The sequence below is a fragment of the Lynx rufus genome, unplaced genomic scaffold (genome assembly GCF_022079265.1).
Source record: "Lynx rufus isolate CCGP_SWC_20201006 ecotype Redwood Valley unplaced genomic scaffold, mLynRuf1.p SCAF_17, whole genome shotgun sequence".
Taxonomy (NCBI): Eukaryota; Metazoa; Chordata; class Mammalia; order Carnivora; family Felidae; genus Lynx; species Lynx rufus.
The window spans coordinates 29821849-29848611 of NW_025814831.1; the positions used below are offsets into that span (position 1 = coordinate 29821849).

Below are 26763 nucleotides of genomic sequence, written 5' to 3' on the forward strand. Positions count from 1 at the left end.
CTTTCCATACTTTGGCTATTGTTGATAGTGCTGCTATAAACATTGGGGTGCATGTGCCCCTTCGAAACAGTGTACCTGTATCCCTTGGATAAATACCTAGTAGTGCAATTGCTGGGTTGTAGGGTAGTTCTATTTTTAATTTTTTGAGGAACCTCCATACTGTTTTCCAGAGTGGCTGTACCAGTTTGCATTCCTATGTTTCCTTCGTTTCTTAAATTCTACATATGAGTGAGATCACATGGTATTTGTTTTTCTCTGACTGACTTGTTCCACCAGCATTATACTCTAGATCCATCCATGTTGTTGCAAATGGCAAGATTTCACTTGTTGTTCTGGCTGAATAATATTCCACTGTGTAAAACACTACATCTTCTTTACGCATGCATCTGTCAATGGACACTTCCATAATGTGGGCTGCTTCCATAATTTGGCTATGGTAAATAATGCTGCAGTAAACACTGGGGTGCATGTCTCCCTTGGGATTAGTGTTTTTATATTCTCTGGGTAAATACCTAGTAATGGAACTACTGGATCATAAGGTAATTCTATTTTTAACTTTCTGAGGAACCTCCATGCTGTTTTCCACGGTGGCTGCACCACAGCATTCCAGCAGCAGCAGAGCACAGGGGTTCCTTTTTCTCCACATCCTCACCAACACTTGTTTCTTGTGTTGTTGGTTTTAGCCATTCTGACAGGTGTGAGGTGATAGCTCATTGTGATTTTGACTTGCATTTCCCTGATGGCTAGTGATGTTGAACATCTTTTCATGTGTGTGTTGGCCATCAGTATGTCTTCTTTAGAGAAATGTCTGTCCAGACATTTAGAGAAAGTGGTCTAGTTTCATTCTTTTCCATGTAGCTCCCCAATTTTCCCAATGCCATAGGTTGAAGAGACTGTCTTTTTGCCATTGTACATTCTTGCCTCCTTTGTCAGAGATTAACTGACCATATAATTGTGGGTTTACTTCTGGGCTCTCTGCTCTGTTCCATCGATCTATGTGTCTGTTTTTTGTGCCAGTACCATATTGTTTTGACTACTACAGCTTTGTAGTGGGTCTTGAAATCTCCGTTTGTGATACCTCCAGTTTTGCTCTTCCTTTTCAAGACTGCTTTGACAGTTTGGGGTCTTTTGTGGTTCCATACAAGTTTTAGGATTATTTGTTCTAGTTCTGTGAAAAATGCTGTTGGTTACTTTGATAGGAATTGCATTAAATCTGTAGGTTGCTTTGGGCAGTATGGCCATTTTGACAATATTTGTTCTTCCAGTCCATGAGCATGGAATGTCTTTCCATTTCTTTGTGTCGTCTTCATTTCTTTCATCGGTTTTTCAGAGTACAGGTCTTTCACCTTTTTGGTTAAGTTTATTCCTAGGTATTTTATTATTTTTGGTGCAGTTGTAAATGGGGTTGTTTTCTCAATCTCTCTGCTACTGCATTATTAGTGTCTAGAAATGCAAAGGATTTCTGTATACTGATTTTGTATCCCATGATCTTACTGAATTAATTTATCGGTTCTAGTAGCTTTTTGGTGGAATCGTTGGGGCTTTCTATATGTAGAATCATGTCATCTGCAAATAGTGAAATTTTTTACTTCTTCCTTACCAATCTTGGATACCTTTTATTTCTTCTTCTTGTCTCATTGCTCTGGCTAGGACTTCCAGGGCTATGTTGAATAAAAGTGGTGAGAGTGGATATCCTGGTCTTGTTCCTGATCTTAAGGGGAAGGCTCTCAGTTTTTCACTGTTGAGTATGATGCTAGCTCTGGGTTTTTCCTTACATGGCCTTTTTTATGCTGAGGTATGTTCCTTCTAAACCTGCTTTATTGAGGGTCTTTATCATGAATGGATGTTGTACTTTGTTAAATGATTTCTCTGCATCTACTGAAATGATCACGGTTTTTCTCCTTTCTCTTGTTGATGTGATGTATCACGTTGATTGAGTTGTGAATAGTGAACCACCCTTGCATCCCAGGAACAAATCCCACTTGATTGTGTGATTGTGGTGAAAGATTTTTTTTAATGTATTGTTGGATTCGGTTTGCTAATATTTTGTTGAGGATTACTGCATCTATGTGCATTAGAGATATTGGTCTGTAGTTCTCTTTTTCTGTAGTGTCTATCTAGTTTTGGTATCAGAGTAATGCTGGCTTCATAGGATAAATTTGGAGGCTTTTTGAAGGGTATTTTTATTGGGCATAGAATTCCAGCTTGGCAGTTATTTTCTTTCAGTATTTTAAATATATCCTATTGTCTTCTGATTCCACTTTTTGTTGTTGTTAGGGAAGCAGTGTCTTTGGTTTCCATTAGTTTTTTTTTTTAATTTATCATTTTTAAAAGTTTATTTATATATTTTTGAGGGAAAAATAGAAGCAGAAAGACAAGGAGAGAGAGAATCCCAAGCAGGCTCCATGCTGTCAGCACAGAGCCCAATGCAGGGCTTGATCTCACAAACCATGAAATCATGGCCTCAGCCTAAATCAAAAGTTGGATGCTTAACGAACTGATCCACCCAGGTGCCCTTCTTCAGTTTTAAATAATTCTTCCAGGTGGGTTTCTTTGTATTTAAGTTTCTTGGATTCCATAGACCCCTTTGAATCTGTAGCTTGATGTGTTTTGTCAGGTTTGGAATATTTTTAAGATATTGTTTCTGCCCCAGTCGCATTCACTACTTCTGGGATTCTGCAGAACTGTATGTTCTATCTTTCTCTGTAGCCTATATGCCTCTCATGTGCTTTTCTTGTTTTTCCATCTGTTTTTTTTTTTTTTTTGTCCTTCATGTGGATATTTTCTGTTGATCTGTTTTCTAATTTATTTAGTGTCAAATCTGTTATAAGCATGTTTTTCTAATTAATTTTATATTTATTTTTTAGTTTCAGAATTTCAGTTTTATGATTTTTTATTTGTCTGTATAGATTCCAAGTCTCTGGTGAAATTCTCATCTATTTTCCTGAACATATTAATCACAGTTCTTTTAAAATCTGTGTCTGGTGATTTAAGATATTTGGATCACCATTTGGTCTTTTTTTATTGCCTGCTTTTTCTCTTGTCTTTCAGTCATTTGGTCTTGTCTCCTAGCATTTCTGGTAATTTTTAAAATGAATGTCAGATATTGTGTATAAAAAATTATAGAGGGTTTTAATGATGATACTCTTCTCTAGAAAGGATTTAATTTTCTTGTAGTGGTATTTAAAAGTAGGAGCAAATGACCTTGATCCAATACAGGCTTGAGATGACTTGAGGCTTTGTTTTAGACTTCTTAAGAGCTGGTTTAAATCCAGTTTCCCCTTACTCTGAAGAGTGTTGTCCTTCAGAGGTATCAAATGGAATCCTGGGGTATTTGCCAGAGGCTGTCCTTCTTGGCAGGCCCTGAACTGTAATTTTTCTTTTCCCAGCAGTGTGAACCTACCAGAAGTTCTACTTACCTTTTTGGCTTTAAAATAGCCCCCCCCTCCCCCAGCCCTCTTGCTCCATGCGCAGGTTAGGATTCAGTAAATACCCTAAGGGCAAATGCGTTACAGAATTTCCAGATTCATTTTTCTGTGGTTGCCTTTTATGTGGAATCTCAGCCCCTCAAATCCTACCTGTCTTGATAAGCCCTGAGCTCTAATTTCTGTCTCTGCAGTCCTGTGAGATGGCCAAAAGGTCTAGTATGCAGCTAGTTGCCTCAGGAGGCAAAAGTAGTGAATGTCAGACTTAGCTCTGCCTTTTCTTTTCCTTTGGTATTTTGGCTTCTCATATCTAATCTGCTTTCTGTGTATATTTTTTTGTTTTTAAATCCTGTTTTTATAGATTTTGTTGCCAGGAGAATTGATCAGACACAGTCTACTCTATAATAATTTGTAAGGGATGTCTCTTATTAAATCATTTCCTAAATAATAACTTATAATAATAAAGCAATATTATAAACAATTTTAAGCATTTACTAATCATTTGCAGTGAACTTGACAGATGAGGATCCTGCCCTCATGCTGTTTTTATTCTTGCAGAGAAGAGACGTAGTAAGTACACATTTATTTATATTGTGATAAAGTGTAAAAGAGAAGCCGGATGTTACTTGCTTATTATAGAGATTTAGTTCAGGTGAGAGAGGCAGTGGTCAAGGACAGTTACTTTGAGGAAGTGATATCTGAACAGAGCTCTGAAGAATGAGTAGAATTGGGGGCAGCTGGGTGGCTCGGTTGGTTAAGTGTCTCAACCTCAGCTCAGGTCATGATCTCCTGGTTCGTGAGTTCAGGCCCTGCATGAGGATCTGTGTTGACAGCTCAGAGCCTGGAGCCTGCTTCAGATCCTGTGTCTCCCTCTCTCTCTGCCCCTCTCTGGCTCATTCTCTCTCTCTCTCTCTCTCTCTCTCTCTCTCTCTCAAAAATAATAAAAATTAAAAAAATAACGAGTAGAATTAACTTAGGGAAAAGTAAGCAATTGTTAAAACTATCAATTAGAGAGACCTTATGGTGAAAGGAAGCATGGCGGGTTTAAGATATCAAAGGACAGGTGTAGTTGGACCAATGGGCAAGCCCAAAGTTATGCCAAACTTTTTACAAGCCTTATTAAGGATTTTATCTTTTTTCCCCTGCTTTTTCCAATTCTGATTTGATCATTGGTCTGACTCTAATTCATCTTCTGTCCCTAAACAGAGTTATTTATTTTAGTTATTTATTTGGTACAAATATATTAGGTGTCTTTTGAAAACAAGGTTCTAAATTAGATGCTGAAGTTGATTAAAGACAACATGGAACATTGGCTCTAGAGTCAGACAAACCTGAGTTAAAATGTTACCCTACTAATTATCTGTATAGTTTTGCATCAGTTATTTAATATCTCTAAACCTGAATTTTCTGATGTGCTAAATACTAATGGAAGTGATAATAGGATTAAATGAGCTGACTGATAAATATCCTCAGTAAGTGGTGGCCCTTTTTCTTTTTCTTTTTCTTTCTTTTTTTTCTTTTTCTTTTCTTTTCTTTTCCTTTTCTTTCTTTCTTTCTTTCTTTCTTTCTTTCTTTCTTTCGAGAGTGCAAGCAGGGGAGGGGGCCAGCGGGAGAGAGAGAATCTTAAGCAGGCTCCATGCTCAGAGCAGAGTCCAACATGGGGCTTGATCCCACAACCCTGGGATCATGACCTGAGCTGAAATCAAGAGTTGGATGCTTAACTAAGCCACCCAGGCATCCCAACAGTGGCCCTTTATTACTATTAAACAACTATAAACTATGAATTCTACTCTCAAGGTGCTTAAATTCTATAGGACATGATCTACACCAATAGTTATAATATGTAAAATGTAGTAAATGCTACAAGAAGTTTTTGAAAAAGCAGTGATTCAGAGGAAGGAGATACTGCTTCCAGACTTGGAGTAGTTAGGACTGTTTAATGATGAATATTACGTGTGATAGACTTGGAGCTAGCCATTTTCAAAAGTTAATTTGACATATAGCTATCTTATTCATAAACTTTTACATTTTATTGGGCTTAACAACCAAATTCCTGATTTCTCCCCTCATAATATCCTGTGAAACCATATGAAGAACTTGGCTTCCTTTCTGACCTCGTTTCCCATTCTCCCTTTACTAAGAAAGCTATATAGCTACATTATCTCCTTTCTATTCCTCAAACACACTGGGCATAGTTCTGCCTCAGGAATTGGGCACTTGGTGTTCCTTTGACCCAGAATGCTCTCTCTCACCTGTGTACTTGGGTTTTCCCTCTTACTACTCAATATCTTCAGATCTGTCTGCTCAAATATAACCTAGTGAGATTTTCCACTCCCAGAAACCCCACCCCTGTCACTGTTGCTGCTGGAGTGCAGAAGAGTGGGGTGCCCAGTGTAGAGAGAAAGTGTGGAGAGGAGTTAAGATGATGGAGAAATAGGGTGACCCGGATTTCCTTCACCCTCAAACACAGCTGTATTGAGGTCAGATCACTTGGAACACCCAGGAAATTAATCTGCAGAGTGGCAGAAGGATCTCCACAGGTAGAGGAGACAGCTCGGCAGGATCTCAACTAACAAATCAAAGCACACCTGATGGAAGGTCCAGACACTCTACCATGACAGGCAAGGAGGAGCTTTGCAGAGGACTGAACAGTGGGATAGAGCAGCCAAATGTGCAACAACAGAATGCAGGCAACACACTCCAAAAACACTTCCTGAAGTGCCAGGCCCTGGACAGTGTATGATCCCTTTTTAATATAGTAGTACTCACAGGTGCAGGACACATTACAAGCTATTAAAACACATAAAGGACAAAAACCTAGCCAAAATCATGAAACAGAAGAATTCTCCTCAAAAGAAAATCCAGGAAGAAATGACAGAGAATTGCTCAAAACAGATATAAACAACATATCTGACTAAGAATTTAGAATAACATAAGACTAATAGCTGGGCTTGAAACCATAGAAGACAGCAGAGAATCTTGCTGCAGAGATCAAAGACCTACGAAGTATGGTGAATTAAGAAATGCTACAGGGGTGCCTGGGTGGCCCAGTCTGTAAGTGTCCAACTTCGGCTCAGGTCATGATCTCACTGTTGGTGAGTTCGAGACCCATGTCGGGCTCTGTGCTGACAGCTCAGAGCCTGGAGCCTGCTTTGGATATTGTGTCTCCCTCTCTGTCTGCTCCTCCCCCACTCACACTCTGTCTCTCAAAAATAAGTAAACATTAAAAAAAATTTTTTTTTAATGCTACAAATAAGATGCAAAATAAACTAGATACAAGGACAGCAAGGATGGAGGATACAGAGGAGAGAATAGGTGAAATAGAAGATAAAATTATGGGGGCGCCTGGGTGGTGCAGTTGGTTAAGCGTCCGACTTCAGCCAGGTCACGATCTTGCGGTCCGTGAGTTCGAGCCCCGCATCAGGCTCTGGGCTGATGGCTCAGAGCCTGGAGCCTGTTTCCGATTCTGTGTCTCCCTCTCTCTCTGCCCCTCCCCCGTTCATGCTCTGTCTCTCTCTGTCCCAAAAATAAATAAACGTTGAAAAAAAAAAATTAAAAAAAAAAAAAGAAGATAAAATTATGGAAAATGATGAAGCTGAAAAACAGAGGGAATGAAAATTACTGAATCATGAGGGGATAATTAGAGAGCTGGTGATTCCATGAAACAAAAATAATACCCATATATAGGAGTTCCAGAAGAAGAGGGAGAGAAAGGGGAACAAGGTTTATTTGAACAGATTATAGCTGAGAACTCCCCTAATCTGAGGAAGGAAACAGACATCCAAGTCCACGAGGCACAGAGAACTCCCTTCAAAATCAAAAACAGGTCAACACCATGACATATCATAGTGAAACTGGCAAAATACAAAGATAAAGAGAGCTGAAAGCAGCTAGCGACAAACGGGCCTTAACCAACAAGGGTAGACACATAAGGGTAGTAGCAAACTGTCCACTGAAACTTGGCAGGCCAGAAGGGAGTGGCAGGAAATATTCACTGTGTTGAATAAGAAAAATATGCAGCCAAGAATCCTTTATCCAGCAAGGCTGTCATTCAGAATAGAAAGAGAGATCAAGGCTTTCCCAGACAAACAAAAACTAAAGGAGTTCATGCCCACTAAACCAGTCCTGCAGGAGATCCTAAAGGGTATTCTGATAGTGGAAAGCAGCAATGACTACAAAGGACCAGAGACATCACCACAAACATGAGACCTACAGCTAACACAATGGCACTAAATCCATACCTTTCAGTAATCACTCTGAATATAAATGGACTAAATGCCCCAATCAAAAGACATAGGGTATCAGAATGGATAAAAAACCAAGATCTATCTATGTGTTGTCTACAAGAGACTCATTTCAGACCTAAGGACACCTGCAGATTGAAAGTGAGGGGATAGAAAACCATCTATCATGCTATTGGACGGCCAAAGAAAGCTGGAGTAGCCATACTTCTATCAGACAAACTAGATTTTAAAACAAAGACCATAACAAGAGATGAAGGGCATTATATCATTATTACGGGGTCTATTCATCAAGAAGAGCTAACAGTTGTAAATGTTTATGCCCCCAATATGAAAGTACCCAAATATATAAATCAGTTAATCACAAACATAAACACCTGTATAGATAATAATACTGTAATTATAGGGAACTTTAATACTCCACTTATAGCAATGGACAGATCATCTAGGTAGAAAATCAGTAAGGAAACTATGGCTCTGAATGACACATTGGACTAGATGGACTTAACAGATATATTTAGAACTTTTCATCTTAAAGCAGCAGAATATACATTCTTCTCGAGTGCACATAGAACATTCTCTGAAATAGATCACATACTGGGTCACAAAATAGCCCTCAATAAGTATAATAAGATAATATTATCTTATAAGTATAATAAGATAATAAGTATATAATAATACCATGCATATTTTGAGATCACAATGCTATGAAACTTGAAATCAATCACAAGAAAAACCCTGGAAAGTCCCCAAATGCATGGAGGTTAAGGAATATCCTCCTAAAGAAATGAATGGGACAACCAAGAAATTAAAGAACAACTAAAAAAAAATGTATGGAAGCAAATGAAAATGAAAACAAGATAGTCTAAATCCTTTGGGATGCAGCAAAGGCAGTCCTAAGGTGAAAATACACTGCAATTCAGGGCTATCTCAAGAAGCAAGAAAGGTCCCATATACAACCTAACCTTACCCCTAAAGTAGCTTGAAAGGCAGCAGCAGAAAAAGCCCAAAGCTAGCAGAAGAGGAGAAATAATAAAGATTAGAGCAGAAATAAACAATATAAAATCCAAAAAAACAGTCGAACAGAGCAATGAATCTAAGAGCTGGTTTTTTGAAAGAATAAACAAAATTGATAAACCCCTGGCCATATGTCTCAAAAAGAAAAGAGAGAGGACCCAGATGGTACCAAATAGGACCAGAGTAAAATCATGAATGAAAGAGGAGAGATCACAACCAACACCACAGAAAAACAGATCATTAGAGAGTACTATGAAAAATTATATGTCAACAAACTGGACAATCTGGAAGAGATGGACCAATTCCTAGACACTCACACACTACCAAAACTCAAACAGGAAGAAATAGAACAGACCCATAACCAGCAAAGAAATTGAATCAGTTATCAAAAATCTTCTAACAAATAATAGTCCTGGACCAAATGGCTTCCCAGAGGAATTCTACCAGACATTTATAGCAGAGCAGAGTTAATACCTATTCTTCTCAAACTGTTCCAAAAAACAGAAACGGAAGGAAAGCTTGAAGCCAACCTTACCTTGATTCCCAAACCAGACAAAGACTCTACTAAAAAGGAGAATTAGAGGCCAGTATCTCTGATGAACCTGGATGCAGAAATTCGTGACAAGGTACTAGCAAATCAAATTCAACAGTATACAAAAAGAATTACTCACCGTGATCAAGTGGGATTCATTCCTGGACTGCAGGGCTGGTTCAATATTTGCAAATCAGCCAACGTGATACGTCACATTAATAGAAGAAAGGATAAGAACCATATGATCCTGTCAATAGATGGAGAAAAAGCATTTGACAAAATACAGCATCCTTCCTTAATAAAAAAAACCCTTAAGAAAGGATAGAAGGAACATACTTTAACATCATAAAAACCATATATGAAAGGCCTACATCTAGTATCATCCTCAATGGGGAAAAACTGAGAGCTTTCCCCCTCAGATCAGGAACATGACAGGGATGTCCACTCTCACCACTGTTGTTTAACATAGTGTTAGAAGTCCTCGCATTAGCAGTCAGACAACAGAACAAAATAAAAGGCATACACATTGGCAAAGAAGTCAAACTTTCACTTTTTGCAAATGACATGATACTCTACATGGAAAATCCAAAGACTCCACCAAAAAACTGCCAGAGCTGATACAGGAATTCAGCAAAGTCTCAGGATATAAAACCAATGTACAGAAATCGGTCACATTTCTATATACCAATAATGGAGCAACAGAAAGAGAGATCCCATTTACAATTGCATCAAAAAAAACGTAAAATGCCTAGGAATAAACCTAACCGGAGAGGTAGAAGATCTCTGAAAAGTGTAGAAAGCTTATCAAAGAAATTGAAGAAGACACAAAGAAATGGAAAAAAACATTCCATGCTCATGGATTGGGAGAACAGATATTGTTAAAATGTCAATACTACCCAGAGCAATCCTCACATTCAATTCAGTCCCAATCAAAATAACACCAGCATTCTTCACAGAGCTAGAACAAACAATCCTAAAATTTGAATGGAACCACCAAAGACCCCGAATAACCAAAGTAATGTTGGGGGAAAAAAAGCTGGAGGCATCACAATCCTGGACTTTAGCCTGTATTAGAAAGTTGTAATCGTCAAGACAGTGTGGTATTGACACAAAAACAGATACATAGATCAATGGAACCCACAAATGGACCCACAAGTATATGGCCAACCAATCTTCCACAAAGCAAGAAAGAGTATCCAATGGAGAAAAGACAATGGTGTCTTTAGCAAATGGTGTTAGAAGAACTGGTCAGCAACATGTAGAAGAATGAAACTGGACCACTTTCTTACACCACACACAAAAATAAATTCAAAATGAATAAAAGACCTAAATGTGAGACAGGAAACCATCAAATTCCTACATGAGAAAACAGGCAGCAACCCCTTTGACCTTGGCCACAGCAGGTTCTTACTTGACATGTCTCTCTCCGAAGGCAAGGAAAATAAAAGCAAAAATGAACTTTTGGGACCTGATCACAATAAAAAGCTTCTGCACAGCAAAGGAAACAACAAAACTAAAAGGCAGCCTAAAGAATGGGAGAAGATATTTGCAATGGCATATCGGATAAAGGGTTAGTATCAAAAATCTATAAAGAATTTACCAAACTCAATACTCAAAAGACAAATAATCCAGTGAAGAAATGAGCAGAAGACATGAATAGACTTTTCCTTTTTTAATTTTTTTAGTATGTGTTCATTTTTTAAATATATATATTTTTACATTTATTTATTATTGAGAGTCAGAGAGAGACAGAGCATGAGCAGGGGAGGGCCAGAGAGGGGGAGATACAGAATCTTAAGCGGGCTCCAGGCTCTGAGCTGTCAGCATAGAGCCCACTGAGGGGCTCGAATTCACAAACCAGGAGATCATGACCTGAGCCGAAGTCAGATGCTTAAACAACTGAGCCACCCAGGTGCCCCTTATTCAGTTTTTTTTTTTTGAGAGAGACCGAGTACAAGTGGGGGAGGGGCAGCGAGAGAGGGAGACCCAGAATCTGAAGCATGCTCCAGGCGCTGAGCTGTCAGCACAGAACCCGATGTGGGATTTGAACCCATGAACTGTGAGATCATGACTTGAACCAAAGTCAGACACTTAACTGACTGAGCTACCCAGGTGCCCATAGACACTTTTCCAAAGAAGACATCCAGGTGGCAAACAGACACATGAAAATATGCTCAAAATCACTCACCATTAGGTAAATACAGATCAAAACCACAGTGAGATACCACCTCACACTGGTCAGAGTGGCTAAAATTAACAACTCAGGCAACAACACATGTTGGTGAGGAAGTGGATAAAGGGGAACCCTCTTGTACTGTTGGTGGGAATGCAAACTGATGCAGCCACTCTGGAAAACAGTGTGGAGGTTCCTCAAAAAATTAAAAATAGAATTACCCTACAACCCAGCTATTACACTACTAGCAATTTATTCAAAGGATACAGGAGTGTTGATTTGAAGGGGCACATGCACCCCAATGTTTATAGCAGTGCTATCAATAATAGCTAAATTATGGAAAGAGCCCAAATGTCCATGAAGTGATGAATGGATCAAGAAGATGTGGTATATATACACACAATGGAATACTACTTGGCAATGAAAAAGAACGATATCTTGCCATTTCCAACAATGTGGATGGAACTAGAGTGTATTATGCCAAGCAAATAAGTCAGTCAGAGAAAGACATATCACATGATTTCACTCACATGTGGAATTTGAGAAACTTAACAGATGATCATAGGGGAAGGGTAGGAAATAGCTTACACACAGTAAGATCTGATTAAATGATACCTGTTACTATTATGCAGTTTTGTACTTAGATTCAGACTGAGTTTAAGATGTGAGTGATAGACTTAGCACAACTGAGAAAGATTAGCAGCACCTGGGTGGTTTAGTCAGTTAAGTGTCCGACTTCAGCTCAGGTAATGATCTCACAGTTTGTGAGTTTGAGCCCCACGTTGGGCTCTGTGCTGACAGCTCACAGCCTGGATCCTGCTTTGGATTGTTTGTCTCTGTCTCTCTCTCCCCTTCTCCTGTTCATGTTCTTTCTCTTTCTCTCTCTCTCTCAAAAATAAATAAACATTAAAAAAAGAAAAAAGAAAAAATGACTATTTCAGAACAATTTAAATAGTACTTTCACGCAAGAATAATTTACAAGTACCAAAACTATTAGGTGAAAGTTTGATAAGGAACGTGATATTTACATAGCCTCAAGATAGTTCCTTACAAAATATTAACTTATTACAAAGAGAAAATTAGTAACTTTACAGTAGAGAAACTTGGCAGGAGACTCTTTTACCAAATGATCAAAGTTAGTATCACTGATAATAGAACCCACTAGCCTCTTGGAGTTTTTGATATGTGCGTGAAGGACCCAACATTACTTTGTGACATTCCTGTAAAAAATGCATAGCCTGAGTTTAAACATGAGAGACCATCAGACAAACATAATTGAGGGACATTCTGCAAGATAACTAGTCTATATTCTTTTAAAATATTAGTTTTAAAAGACACAGACTAAGGAACTGTTCAGATGGTAAGTTTCTATAGAGACATTACCACTAAATGTAATGCAAGGTCCTGAATTGGATTTTGGACTGGGGAAATCAGTGGCTTTAAAGGACATTTTTTTTTTTTTAATTTTTTTTTTTTTCAACGTTTATTTATTTTTGGGACAGAGAGAGACAGAGCATGAACGGGGGAGGGGCAGAGAGAGAGGGAGACACAGAATCGGAAACCAGGCTCCAGGCTCTGAGCCATCAGCCCAGAGCCCGACGCGGGGCTCGAACTCACGGACCGCGAGATCGTGACCTGGCTGAAGTCGGACGCTTAACCGACTGCGCCACCCAGGCGCCCCTTAAAGGACATTTTTAAGGCAGTTGGAAACATTTGAACATGGAGTGTAATTATGTAACAGAAATTTTGACATTGATACAATACTGCTGTGATTTGCTACACTGTGGTTATCTAAGTGCATATCTGTCTTCCTGGGAAAATACGTAGAAACATTGAGTGCTGCTCATATGTGGATCCTGAGAAACCTAACAGAAGACCATGGGGGAGGGAAAAGGGGAAAAAAATAGTTACAGAGAAGGAGGGAGGCAAACCATAAGAGTCTTAAATACTGAGAACAGAGGGTTGATGGGGGGGTGGGGGAGAGGGGAAAGTGGGTGATAGGCCTTGAGGAGGGCACCTGTTGGGATGAGCACTGGGTGTTGTATGGAAACCAATTTGACAATAAATTACATTTAATAATAAAAAAAGAAACATTGAGTGCTAAAATGGTACAGTGTCTGCGCTCACTCACATGGTTCAGGAAAAAAAAAGTGTGAAAGAATGACAAAGCAAATGAGGGAAATGTAAATAATCAGTGGTATTTGCAAGCTATATAAAATAAAAAGCTACCTAAAAATTCCTAAGTCACAATTTTTCATATTTGTGAGTTGTGATTGAACAACTTGATTTTATTGGTTATTAATAGAGTCACAAAAAAGACAAAAATTATTCTCATCACTTAGAGAAAGTAAAGTAGTGAACGAAATGCTTATCAAGTTGAAAAATTACAAATTGTTAAGATACAGAGCAGAAGGACTTGAATTTTTGTTTGGAGTTCTGTAATGGCCAAGTTACCTCAAGCACCTTATTTTCCTATATTCATTTCCTTTGATATGTTTACAATAGGTTTTTAAAGGATTTCCTAAGGATTTCCTATTTAATAAGTTTTCTTTAAAAAGGGTGCTTTGTGAAAACAGATTGCCATATTCCAGACAAAAACCTTTATAAATTTATTAAGAAAATTTGAAGGCTATTTTTGGAATTATTTTTTGTTTAGTTTTTTAAAGTTTTAATTTAAATTCCAGTTAACATACAGTGTAATATTAGTTTCAGATGTACAATTTAGTGGTACAATTCCATACAAAATGCAGTGCTCATCACAACAAGTGCACTCCTCCTCAATCCCCATCACCTATTTCACCTATCCCCCACCCCCCAACCTCCCTTCTGTTAACCATCAGTTGGTTTTCTATAGTTAAGAGTCTTTTTCTTGGTTTATGTCTCTGTCTCTCTTCCCCTTTGCTCATTTGTTTTGATTCTTAAAATCCACATATGAGTGAAATCATATGGCGCTTGTCTTTCTCTGATTTCACTCAGCATAATACTCTCTAGCTCCATCCATGTTGTTGCAAATGGCAAGATTTCATTTTTTATGGCTAATATTCCACTGTATATATTTACCACATCTTCTTTGTTCATCAATTGATGGACACTTGGGCTGCTTCCATATCTTGGCTATTAAAAATAATGCTGCTATAAACATAGGGGCACATGTATCCCTTTAAATTAGTGTTCTTGTATTCTTTGGGTACGTACCTACTAGTGCAATTGCTGGATCATAGGGTACTTCTACTTTAAAATTTTTGAGGAACCTGCCTACTGTTTTCCAGTGACTACAGCAGTTTGCATTCCCACCGGCAGTGCATGAGTGTTCCTTTTTCTCTATATCCTTGCCAACATCTGTTCTTGTGTTGTTGGTTTTAGTCATTGACAAAGATGATGTGATTTGTCATTGTAGTTTTGATTTGCATTTCCCTGATGATTATTGATGATGAGCATCTTTTCATGTGTCTGTTGATGTTTTTGCAATTATTTGTTAAAAGGGAATATATTAGGGAATGGGCGTTCTGTATTAAATCTTTGAGCTAGGGGCACCTGGGTGGCTCAGTCATTGAAGTGTCCAAGTTCAGTTCAGGTCATTGCTCACAGTTCCTGAGTTTGAGCCCCACCCACATCAGGCTCTCTGCTGTCAACACAGAGCTTGCTTCAGATCCTCTGTCCCAGTCTCTCTCTGCCCCTCCTCCAACCATTCTCTTTTTCTCTCTCAAAATAAATGCATAAACATTAAAAAAAAAATCTTTGAGCTACAATGAACAATCATTTTAATAATTATTTTTATGTAATAAGTTATTTTAATACTTAGTAGAATTCTTACTATTAGACTGGTGACATTCATAAAAACTCACCTTGATAATATTGATGAGCTGTTTAACAAAATTATCCTATAGGGCTTTTGTAAAATATTATTCCTATCATTCCTTTATTTATTTTTTTTTTAATTTTTTTTTCAACATTTTTATTTATTTTTGGGACAGAGAGAGACAGAGCATGAACGGGGGAGGGGCAGGGAGAGAGGGAGACACAGAATCGGAAACAGGCTCCAGGCTCCGAGCCATCCGCCCAGAGCCTGACGCGGGGCTCGAACTCACGGACCGCGAGATCGTGACCTGGCTGAAGTCGGACGCTTAACCAACTGCGCCACCCAGGTGCCCCTATTATTCCTATCATTCCTTTAAAAACAGGTTTTTATATTGTATTACTAAAACTTCCCCCTTCAAAGAAACAACTAACTTTATCACAAATAGATAATGTTACAGATGATTTATTAGTAAATGCAGATACTAATAGAAATGTGTTTATTTATTGTAAAATTATTTTATTGAGATTCTAAAGGCAGCAATAGTGACAATTAAACTTGTTTGACCCATAAAATACTAGTTATAAATGAAATAATCATTCCTTAGTAGTAATATACTAATACCCTGCTTTGATGACACACCTCTTTCTTTGTCTTTTTCTTACAAAAATTTCTCCCTACCATAGCTAGGAATCACTCCTTGTCAATACAGCTATTCACATTTTGGGCCCCTTGAATACTATCAGTCTTTTTTTTTTTTTTAATGTTTATATTTGAGAGAGCGAGAGAGAGAGACAGAGCATGAGTGGGAGAGGGACAGGGAGAGATGGAGACAAAATCTAAAGCAGGCTCAGACTCTGAGCTGTCAGCACAGGAGCACAGCCTGGTGCAGGGCTCCAGCTCACAAGCTGTGAGGTCATGACCTAAGCTGAAGTCGGACGCCCAACGGACTGAGCCACCCAGGTGCCCCTGAATACTACCAGTCTTAGAAAGGATATGTACGGAATGGAATTTGTGCGAGTTGTCAGCAAACAACAGTGTCTGTTCTGTTCGTCTCTTTCTTTGTGTCTATATAGTATTTTATATTTCACAGATTCAGTCTTTTACCTCTCAGGCATTTGACTTTTGTAATTAGGGGAATTATTTGTTATGAATTAGAGGAGATTTTGCTTCTACACCAGTGTGTGGATTTTATAGTTTCTATGGTAACTTGGAGTGGTCATTTTACATCATTAGAATAAAGTCCTGTTCTCTGGGGTAAATTGAGAATCTCCTCTTTGTATTTTGTGTACCTGTATTTTGTTTGGAGTTACCCTATCACTGTAACATAGCAGTAATTATGTTACAACAACAATTTTGTGAGATGTTTATTATTCTCATTTTACAGATGAGGAAACTGAGGCTTGGTGAAGTTACGAAACTTGTCCAAAGTCACACAGCTTACTGTAAAGGGCACAGCCAAGATTCAGAGCCAGGTCTGTCCAACTTCAAAACTCTTAATTGTAGCCATGAAACTTTGAAATAGCTGTTAAGTATCAACCTATGATAAGTTATATTGCTATTAATATTGCTTAACTGTTGTTTAACTGTTACTAATAATTTTTTTAATGGTGAGTTTTTCTGTCCATGATAATTTTATGTATCTTTTAAATATTGTGAAAAGAAGTGTAACATAGTAATTGAGGGTCTGGGCTCTCGAGACAGATTCCTGGTTATGAATCCCTAAGCTTTTCTACTTGTGTGACATTAGGAAAGTGACTTAACTTTTTCTGTACCTCAGTTTTTCTATCTGTAAAATGGTGATAGTAATATTATCCACCTGATAAAGTTGTAAAGATTAAATTATATAATATGTACCAAAGCACTTACAACAGTACCTGACACACAGTAAGCCATCAATAATCATCTCCTAGGAGTTAGTAAAACAAATGATCATTATTTCTATATTAGGAAACTGAATAAGGAAAGTTTAAGCACCAATATAAGGTATCATAAAATTCACATGAACTAAAATTAAATTTGAATAAGTTAGACCTAGGGAAAATCATATATTTAATCAATTTCACATCTGTGGTAGAACAAACTGGGCAACTGCTTATGAGCCTCACAAGTACAAGGATATCTTACGTATAAGGACCAAACATAGTTCCACTATAAATACCCTTTGAGCCCTATATGATCATTGTATTATGAATGTGTTTTATGTGTTTTCTCCTTATAAATGCAATTTATATTCAGAATAAATGTTTACATTTTTAGGTGGCTTTTAAGGAGATATTTTGGCAATATTTGTAGATAATTACAAATAACCAAAACCTTATGTGTTATGTAAAATGTTGGCAACATTTCATCATTTGCAGGAATAGTTACCAGAACTTAACATTGTATTGAACGTGCACAGTGATTGACCTTTGAACTGGTGGGGCCACAGCACATTCAGCTAGAACTCATCCACGTACTGATCATGTACTCTTTACTAATACTTGTTCATTGCAGCTGTAAGAATTCTTGGGGCACCTGGGTGGCTCAGTTGGTTGAGCGACCGACTTTGGCTCAGGTCATATCTCACGGTTTGTGAGTTCGAGCCCCGTGTCGGGCTCTGTGCCGACAGCTCAGAGCCTGGAGCCTGCTTCTGATTTTGTGTCTCCCTCTCTCTCTGCCCCTCCCCCACTCATGTTCTGTCTCTGTCTCAGAAATAAATAAATAAACATTAAAAAACATTAAAAAAAAAAGAATTCTGAAGTGCCACATCCACTCTTACTATAGCTTAAAGTAAAATATGTGATCAGTGACTAAGAAGTTTATACCAATTGCAAATATATGCATAAATGGGAGTATTTTGGGTCAAGTTCTGCAAATATTCCAAAGCTGTTATTTTAAAATGGGACTTGCCCAGGAGTGCTTGGGTGGCTCAGTCAGTTGAGTGTCTGACTTGATTTCAGCTCAGGTCATGATCCTGGGGTTGTGAGATCGAGCCCCATTGGACTCTGCACTGAGCGTGGAGCGTGCTTGGCATTCATTCTTTCTCTTTCCCACTCCCTCTTCCTCTCTTTCCCCCTTTTCTCCCCTTCTCTCTCTTCTTCCTCTCCCTCTCCCCATTTGCCCCCTCTCTGGCTTGCACTTCCTCTCAAATAAAAATTAAAAAAAAATATATATGTATGTGTATATATTATATATATGTATATATATTATGTATGTATGTTGTATATATATTACATAGGTATATATAAATTAAATAAATACATAAAATGGGACTTGCCTTGTATATGAGCCCAAGATGTCCCTGTAACTTTTTTTTTTTTAATGGTTTTTTATTTATTTTGAGAGTGAAAGAGTGAGCACAAGCAGGGGAGGGCAGAGAGAGAGGGGGACAGAAGATCTGAAGCCGGCTGTGTGTTGCCAGCAGAGAGCCTGATGTGGGGCTTGAACTCACAAACTGCGAGATCATGATCTGAGCCAAAGTCAGACACTTAACCAACTGAGCCACCCAAGTGCCCCAGATCTCTGTAACTTTTTAAAAAAGATCTTTGTAACTTTTAATCTACACGTGCATTAATTCTGTTATATGATACCGAATCTTCCTATCCTTGAACATGGTATGTCTTTCTAGTTCTTTAAATATTTAAAAATATCTCGGTAAAGTTTTTTATTTTTCTCTAAATGTCTCTCAAACCTTCTCTTTGAATTATTAGATGCCTTATTTCTTGTTACTATTATAAATAGTATACTTTTCCTCTTTTGTTTTTCCTTTCCATTTCTATTTGCTGATGTAAGCTTTTTTGGTAAACAGATCTATGTTCAGTCACCTTACTACATTACTTTATTAAAATAATGTGAATGCAAATTGTGTCTTCCTTTGCAATGCTTACATCTTTTCTCCTTTTTTTGTCTTACTATACTAGTTAGGACTTACAGTATAATATTCAATACAAGTGTTAATGTGGGCATTCTTATGTTGCACTTTAAAAAAAAATTTTTTTTAATGTTTATTTATTTTTGACAGAGCGTGAGCAGGGGAGATGTAGAGAGAGGGAGACACAGAATGCAAAGCAGGCTCCAGATTCTAAACCGTCAGCACAGAGCCCAACACAGGGCTCGAACTCACAGACTATGAGATCATGACCTGAGCCGAAGTTGAATACCTAACTGACTGAGCCACCCAGGCGCCCCATGTTGCACTTAATTTTTAAAAGCAAGTGCTTCATGGAATGCCTCGGTGGCTCAGTTGGTTAAGCATCCGATTTCGACTCAGGTTATGATCTCATGGTTTGTGAGTTCGAACCCTGTGTCGGGCTCTGTGTTGATAGCTCGGAGCCTGGAGCCTGGAGCTTCGGATTCTGTGTCTCCCTCTCTCTCTGCCCCTCCCCTTCTTGCATACTGTCTCTGTCTCTCTCTCTCTCTCTCTCAAAAATAAATAAACATTAAAAAAAAAAAAGTGAGTGCTTCTTATGTTTTATGATTAAGAATAGTGCTTGCTGTAGATTTTTTTTCTTTTAAGTTTCTCTGTTTAAGTAAACGGTACACCCAACATGGAGTTCTAACCTGTGACCCAGAGTTCAAGACCACATGTTCTTCCAACTCAGCCCCAGATGCCCCACTGTTTGTTGTAGGTTTTTCATAGATATGCTATAGGTTAAAGACATTTCTGTTGCTAGTTGGCTAAGATGTTTTTTTGTGTGTGAAGAATGAGTATTAAGTTTTATCAGACACTTTTTCTGTACTTGTGAGATCATATGTTGTCCTTCCTTATTCTGTTCAGGGTGGTGAATGACATTTATATATTTTCTAATGTTGAATTACCCTTGCATTGCTGGAATGAACCAAACTTAATCATGATAGTCTTTTTTTTTATACATACAAGTGGATTTAGTTTATTAGTATTTCATTTAGGATTTTTATATCTATGTTCATGGGTAATGTTGGCCCATAATTTCATTTCTTACATTATCTTTGTTTGATTTTGGTGTTCAGATCATACCAGCCTTGGGGTGCTTACCTGGCCCAGTCGGTAGAGCATGTGATTCTTGATCTCAGGGTTGTGAGTTCAGGCCCCATATGGGGCATAAATCTCAGTTTAAAAAAGTAAATTAATAAAAACAAATGTCAAAAAGATTATAACAGCCTCAAAGAATGAGTTGAGAACTATTCCTCCCCCCTCCACTCTGGTCCCCCCATCACCACTAACGGTTTATGTAAGACTAGAATGATCTGGGGCCCCTGGGTATCTTGGTCGGTTGAATGTCAGACTCTTGACTTTGGCTCAGGTCGTGAACTCATGGTTGTGGGATCAAGACCCATGTTGGGCTCAGAACAAAGTGCGGTTGGGATTCTCTCTCTCCTGCTGTCTCTGCCCTTTCCTTCCTTGTGCTCTCTCTCTCTCTCTCAAATAAATTAATTAAAAACAAAACAAAACAAAAGACTAGAATGATCTGTTTCCTGTTTCTTGAACATTTGGCCAAACTTCTGTTCAACTGTCTGGGCTTAGTATTTTGGGGGGAGTGAGTGGGCTTAGAATTTTTTTGGTAGGTATGTATTCAGTTTTCTAATGGTTTTATTTAAATTTTCTGTTTGTAGTTACGTCAGTTTTTAGAAAAATTTTTTCTTGGGGCGCCTGGGTAGCTTAGTCAGTTGAGCATCTGACCTCAGCTCAGGTCACGATCTCACGGTCTGTGAGTTTGAGCCCTGCATGGGGCTCTGTTTTGTCTGTTTTGTTTTGTTTTGTTTTTTAAGTATTTGGCATAGGGGCACCTGGGTGGCTCAGTTGATTAAGCATCTTACTCTTGATTTCAACTCAGGTCATGATCTCACAGTTGATGTGTTCAAGTCCTGTGTTGGGCTTTGTACTCACAGTGCTGAGCCTGCTTAGGATTCTCTCTCCCTCTCTGCCCCTCCTTGCTCATGTGCATGTGCGTGTTCTCTCTTTCTCTCAAAATAAATAAATAAACTTAAGAGTATTTGGCATAAAGTTATTCAAAGCATTCTTTTATTATCTTTTAAATTTCTGCTTAGTATTTCTTTTTTATTCCTAATATTTTGTGTGACTTCTTTTTTTCTTCATCTATCTTGCTAAAGTGTTTATATATTTTCTTAGTTGTGTCAAAAACTAGTGCTTGACTTTGATTTTCTCTATTGTATGTTTTCTGTTTATTAATTTTTGGCCATTTTCCTTTACATACCTTTTAAGTGAAAAGCAGAATCTAATATAAGGACATTAGAGTATCTCATATTTTCCAAGGACAGGATTTCATGAAGAAATTTTTTTTTTAATGTTTATTTAAAAAAAATTTTTTTTTCAACGTTTATTTATTTTTTGGGACAGAGAGAGACAGAGCATGAACGGGGGAGGGGCAGAGAGAGAGGGAGACACAGAATCGGAAACAGGCTCCAGGCTCTGAGCCATCAGCCCAGAGCCCGACGCGGGGCTCGAACTCACGGACCGCGAGATCGTGACCTGGCTGAAGTCGGACGCTTAACTGCGCCACCCAGGCGCCCCAATTTAATGTTTATTTTTGAGAGAGAGAGAGAGAGACAGAGCATGAGCAGGGGAGGGACAGAGAGAGAGAGAGGGAGACACAGAATCTGAAACAGGCTTCAGACCCTGAGGTGTCAGCACAGAACCCAACGCAAGGCTCAAACTCAAAAGCTGTGAGATCTTGATCTGAGCTGAAGTCGGATGCTCAACTGACTGAGCCCACCCAGGTGCCCCCCAGGTACAGGATTTCAGTCAGCCTTAAGAACAGCTGGACCCAGGGGCTTACAGTGCTACTAGGACTTTACTTCTTTCCTTTGAGTCTGTTTCTTTTGTCTCATTGTCAACTGGGTTTTCTATTCTTTGGTCTACATGGCAGAAAATGGTGACAGTGAGCCTCTGAGTTTGATGTCATTCCCAACTTTGTGTGCTCTTGATTCCTCCAGTGATTTCAGATTTTTCCATCTGGATCACTTCTTTGTTTTTGAAGATTTTTTTTTCTTTAGAATTCTCTCTAATGAGATTTTTTGTAGTAAACTCTGTTTTTGTTTGTTTTTGTCTGAAAGTGTCTGTATTATTTTTTTTTGATAGATATTTCACTAGATATAAAATTACAGTCTGGCAGTATTATTTTAGTCATTGGAAGAAATCATTCCACTCCCTTCTGGTTTCCATTGTTTATATTGATAAATCAGCTGCCTAATAGTTGTTAATATAAGTGAATGTCCTTTTTTTTTTTTTTTTTTTTAAATCTCTGGCTGCTTTTGTACTGTTTATGTTTTTGGTTTCCTGAATTTTCATATGCTGTGCCTAGGTATAGATTTCTTTTTATTTTTTCTGTGTGAGACTTTTACTGTGAATTGCTTATTTTCCCTGGAAAAATATTTGTGGTTCTTCTTTGAGACCCAAGAACGAAATGCGTTGCTTCAAGAGTATATACCTTTAGTTTTTTCCCCCAGATACCTCAAGGTACTGCAACATGGTGACTAAATTTATCCCTAGAGGTTTTGTGCCACCCTAATGGGGTGACTGTGGATTGCAAATATGTGTATGAGCCTTCTTGTCCACAACCTCTTAGAAATCCTTGTTCTCTTTGCATCAAGAAGACAAATTTCCTTGTCCTTCAGTGATGAGATGTGGGAAGAGATGGACTGGATTTACTTCCTGTTCACTCTTTTCCTGAACATAAAACTTTTGGTGTGTGTGTGAAGGGGGCAGGTCTCAGCTTTATGCAGAAAGGGCCTCCTGTTACATTTCCATGTTGGGTAGGTCTTATTCTTTGATTTCTGTTTTCTCCCAAGAGATCATCAAAAGTGAAGCTCAACTTGGTGAGTTATGCAGATGTATACAGGATAAAAACTCTTTCATTATGCCACTGCTCTCTTTGAGTTTCTGCTTTCTTATAGATTGTGGTCTGGTTATTCCTTTATGATCTTGTCAACTCTTCATGCTTCAGTGCTTTTAATATTTTTTGAAATAAAATTTTACCCATCACTTTTAGCTGTTTTCAATGAGATAATTGGGTGAAAATCTAGCCTGATATATTACTGGAAGTGGAATTTTATTCTAATTTCTTTGTGTTTTCTTTTTGTGATTCCTTCAGATAGATGCTTAACTCGCCAATTACTAGGCTTTTTTCTCATATAAGCATTTAAAATTATACATTTAGGTCTTTCATCCATTTTAAATTTATTTTTGTGTATGGTATAAGAAATTGGTCCAGTTTCATTTTTCTGCATGTCGCTAAATTAACTCAGGAAACAACAGATGTTGGTGAGGATGCGGAAGAAGGGGAACCCTTTTGCACTGTTGGTGGGAATGCAAACTGGTGCAGCCACTCTGGAAAACAATATGGAGGTTCCTCAAAAAATTAAAAATAGAACTACCCTATGACCCAGCAAGTTTATCCAAAGGATACAAAATTTATCCAAAGGATACAAAAATGCTGATTTGAAGGGGCACATGCACCCCAATGTTTACAGCAGTGCTGTCATCGATAGCCAAATTATGCAAAGAATCCAAATGTCCATCGACTGATGAATGGATAAAGAAGTGGTGTGTGTATCTATATCTATATAGATATACTGTGGAATACTACTCGGCAATGGAAAAGGATGAAATCTTGCCATTTGTGGGCGCCTGGGTGGGTGGGTCAGTCACTTAAACATCTGATTTTGATTTTGGCTCAGGTCATGATTTCACGGTTTGTGAGTTCTAGTCCCATCTTGGGCTCCACGCTGACAGTGCAGAACCTGCTTTGGATTCTCTCTCTCTCCTTATCTCTCTCTGCCCCTCCCCTGAGTGTCTCTATCAATAAATAAACTTAAAAAAAAAAACTTGACATTTGCAACAATGTGGATGGAACTAGAGTATGTTATGCTAAGTGAAATAAGTCAGTCAGAAAAAGATACCATATGATTTCAGTCATGTGGAATTTGAGAAACACAACAGATGAACATAGGGGAAGGGAAGGAAAAATAAGATAAAAACAGAGAAGGAGGCAAACCATAAGAGACTCTTAAATACAGAGAACAAACAGGGTTGCTGGAGGGAAGGTGGGTAGGAGGATGGGTTAAATGGTCGATGGGCATCAAAGAGGGCACTTTTTGGGATGAGCACTGGGTATCATACGGAAGAGATGAATCACTGGGTTCTACTCCTAAAGCCAGACTACACTGTATGTTAACTAACTTGAATTAATATCGGGGTGCCTAGGTGGCTCAGTCGGTTAAGTGTCTGACTTCGGGTCAGGTCATGATCTCATGGTTAACAAGTTTGAGCCCCGCATAGGGCTTTCTGATGTCAGTGCTGAGCCTGCTTTGGATCCTCTGTCTCCCTCTCTCTCCCCCTCCCCTGCTTATGCTGTCCCTCTCAAAAATAAACATTTAAAAAAATTATACATTTATAAGTGACTTAATAAGGTTTGAAATGGAATATTTTCATTATTTTTAACTATATCCATTTAAGATTTTTCATTTGCTATTATAATTTTTAGGTGTATTTGCTCCTTTAAGCCATGACCTATGATCCTCAAGTCAATTAGGAGTTTTGAAATACATGAATTTTAAAAGATTTATCTTTTTTGTTATATTTAACTCACCTCAAAAAAATTCATGATTTTCAGTTTGGTTCACAAAGCAAGACTCAACTATGTGCTATATGTAAGAGATATAAAAAGTGATTTAGAAAAGCTAAAAATAAAGGGAAAGGCAAAGATATGCAAAGCAAATGAAAACAATATGAAAGTATGGGTTGCTCAGTGACCACTCTTTTTAGGGATTTTTCTCCCCTTCCTGATAACAAACTTTAGTGAATAACCAGTATTCCATATCATTGAGACTTTTTGAAGTTCTTGGAAGATTGATTTTATATTAATAATTGAATGGTCATTTTTCTTTCTTCTTCTCCTGCCCCTGCCCCTTTCCTTCCCCTCTTCTCCCTTCCCTGCTTCCTCTTTTCCTTACACTTTAACATCTCTGAAACTGGGATCTATCTCATATTGGTATGCATCTTACTACTCATGATATTTCACAATTAATGAACAGTTATTAATAATTAATTTTGGCAGGAGTTTTTCTTAGTGCAACATATCTTGCAATCTCTGGCATGTTAGTTTTGGTGAAATATACATTATACGTATCATGACTCTTCATTCCAACCCATCCCCTGCTTGAAATGCATCCCCTTTTTTGTCCTTCCTATCCTATGCTTACTTATATCATTCAAGACCTTAAGGGTAGAAATAATCTTTAGTACTTCATGCTGGTTCCTCTTCTGCCAGTACCTAGCATAATATTTGTTGGACACAGGGTTTTAAACAAGTAAGGGAAATGTGTACATATAATGAATCATAGCATGGGCTGTGATATATTTATATTAGTGATCAATTTTTTAGCTTGTTAGTAAGAGAATATAAACATGTACATTTTGGATAGAAAGAACAGAGCCCAATGATTCCTATATAAAGCAACTTTGAGAATTCATTGGATCAATGCTTAGTCATCTGATGATGGTCAAGGGTTTAACCAATGAAACAAAAAAAAAAAATTATGAACTATAAACACTGAAGGAAATAAAAAGAATGGTGTAATACAGAATAATAGAGAATGGTATTTAGAAAGAGGAAAAAAGAAGGCCTCGTCAACAAGATATATTTTTTTTAAATACTTGCATATCCACAAATATTTTTTTTTAATGGTTATTTTTGAGAGAGAAAAAGAGCATGTGCAGGGGTAGATCAGAGAGAGTGGGAGACACAGAATCCAAAGCAGGCTCCAGGCTCTGAGCTGTCAGCACAGAGCCTGACACGGGGCTTGAACTCGCAAACTACAAGACCGTGACCTGAGCTGAAGTCTGACACTTAACCAACTGAGCCACGCAGGTTCCCCAATAAGATATTTAGGTTGAGACTTGACATATGAATGAAAGACAGAAGTTCTTTTTTTTAAAAAAAAATTTTTTTTTCAACGTTTACTTATTTTTGGGACAGAGAGAGACAGAGCATGAACGGGGGAGGGGCAGAGAGAGAGGGAGACACAGAATCAGAAACAGGCTCCAGGCTCTGAGCCATCAGCCCAGAGCCTGACGCGGGGCTCGAACTCACGGACCGCGAGATCGTGACCTGGCCGAAGTCGGACGCTTAACCGACTGCGCCACCCAGGCGCCCCAAGACAGAAGTTCTTGAAGGGTCTGAAAGAAAAGCATTTCAGACAGGGAAATAGCCAACCCAAAGTGGAAGAGAGCTTTTAGTTAACTGAAAGGCTCATAGCTGGGGAGAGTGTCACCTCAAGGTAAGAGAGGCAGGCAGGAGCTATACCTTATATGTTAACATTTACTCAACCTTTGTGATGTTCTGGGCATTGTTCCAAGCATTTCTTGGGCATTGTCAGTTATTCTGCCATACTGACTTCCCAAATGCTGAGAGTTTGGATTTAATTTGAAGGTGCATTAGAAAGCCATGGAACTATTATGCAGTGCATGATTCATTTTACGTTTTTAAAGATTACACTGGCTACCTTGTACACAGTTGATCAGAGGGGGACAGTAGAGGAAATAAAGATAAATACTGGTTGATGGCTTATATAGTAAGATAAGAGGGAAAGTTGTTTTG

General features: G+C 38.2%; 1 protein-coding gene across 7 annotated transcripts in view; it reads left to right on the forward strand.

Moving 5' to 3' along the window:
* NUMB (NUMB endocytic adaptor protein) overlaps positions 1 to 26763 on the forward strand; it is a 197822-nt gene that overhangs the window by 72492 nt on the left and 98567 nt on the right. For 6 of the 7 annotated variants that reach the window (XM_047079394.1, XM_047079392.1, XM_047079399.1 and 3 more), the window contains one exon: positions 16572 to 16659. The exons of the other annotated variant lie outside the window; for it this stretch is intronic. The gene's annotated coding sequence lies outside the window, so the exon portion shown is untranslated. The remainder of the gene's footprint in view (positions 1 to 16571; positions 16660 to 26763) is intronic. 7 annotated transcript variants of the gene reach the window in all.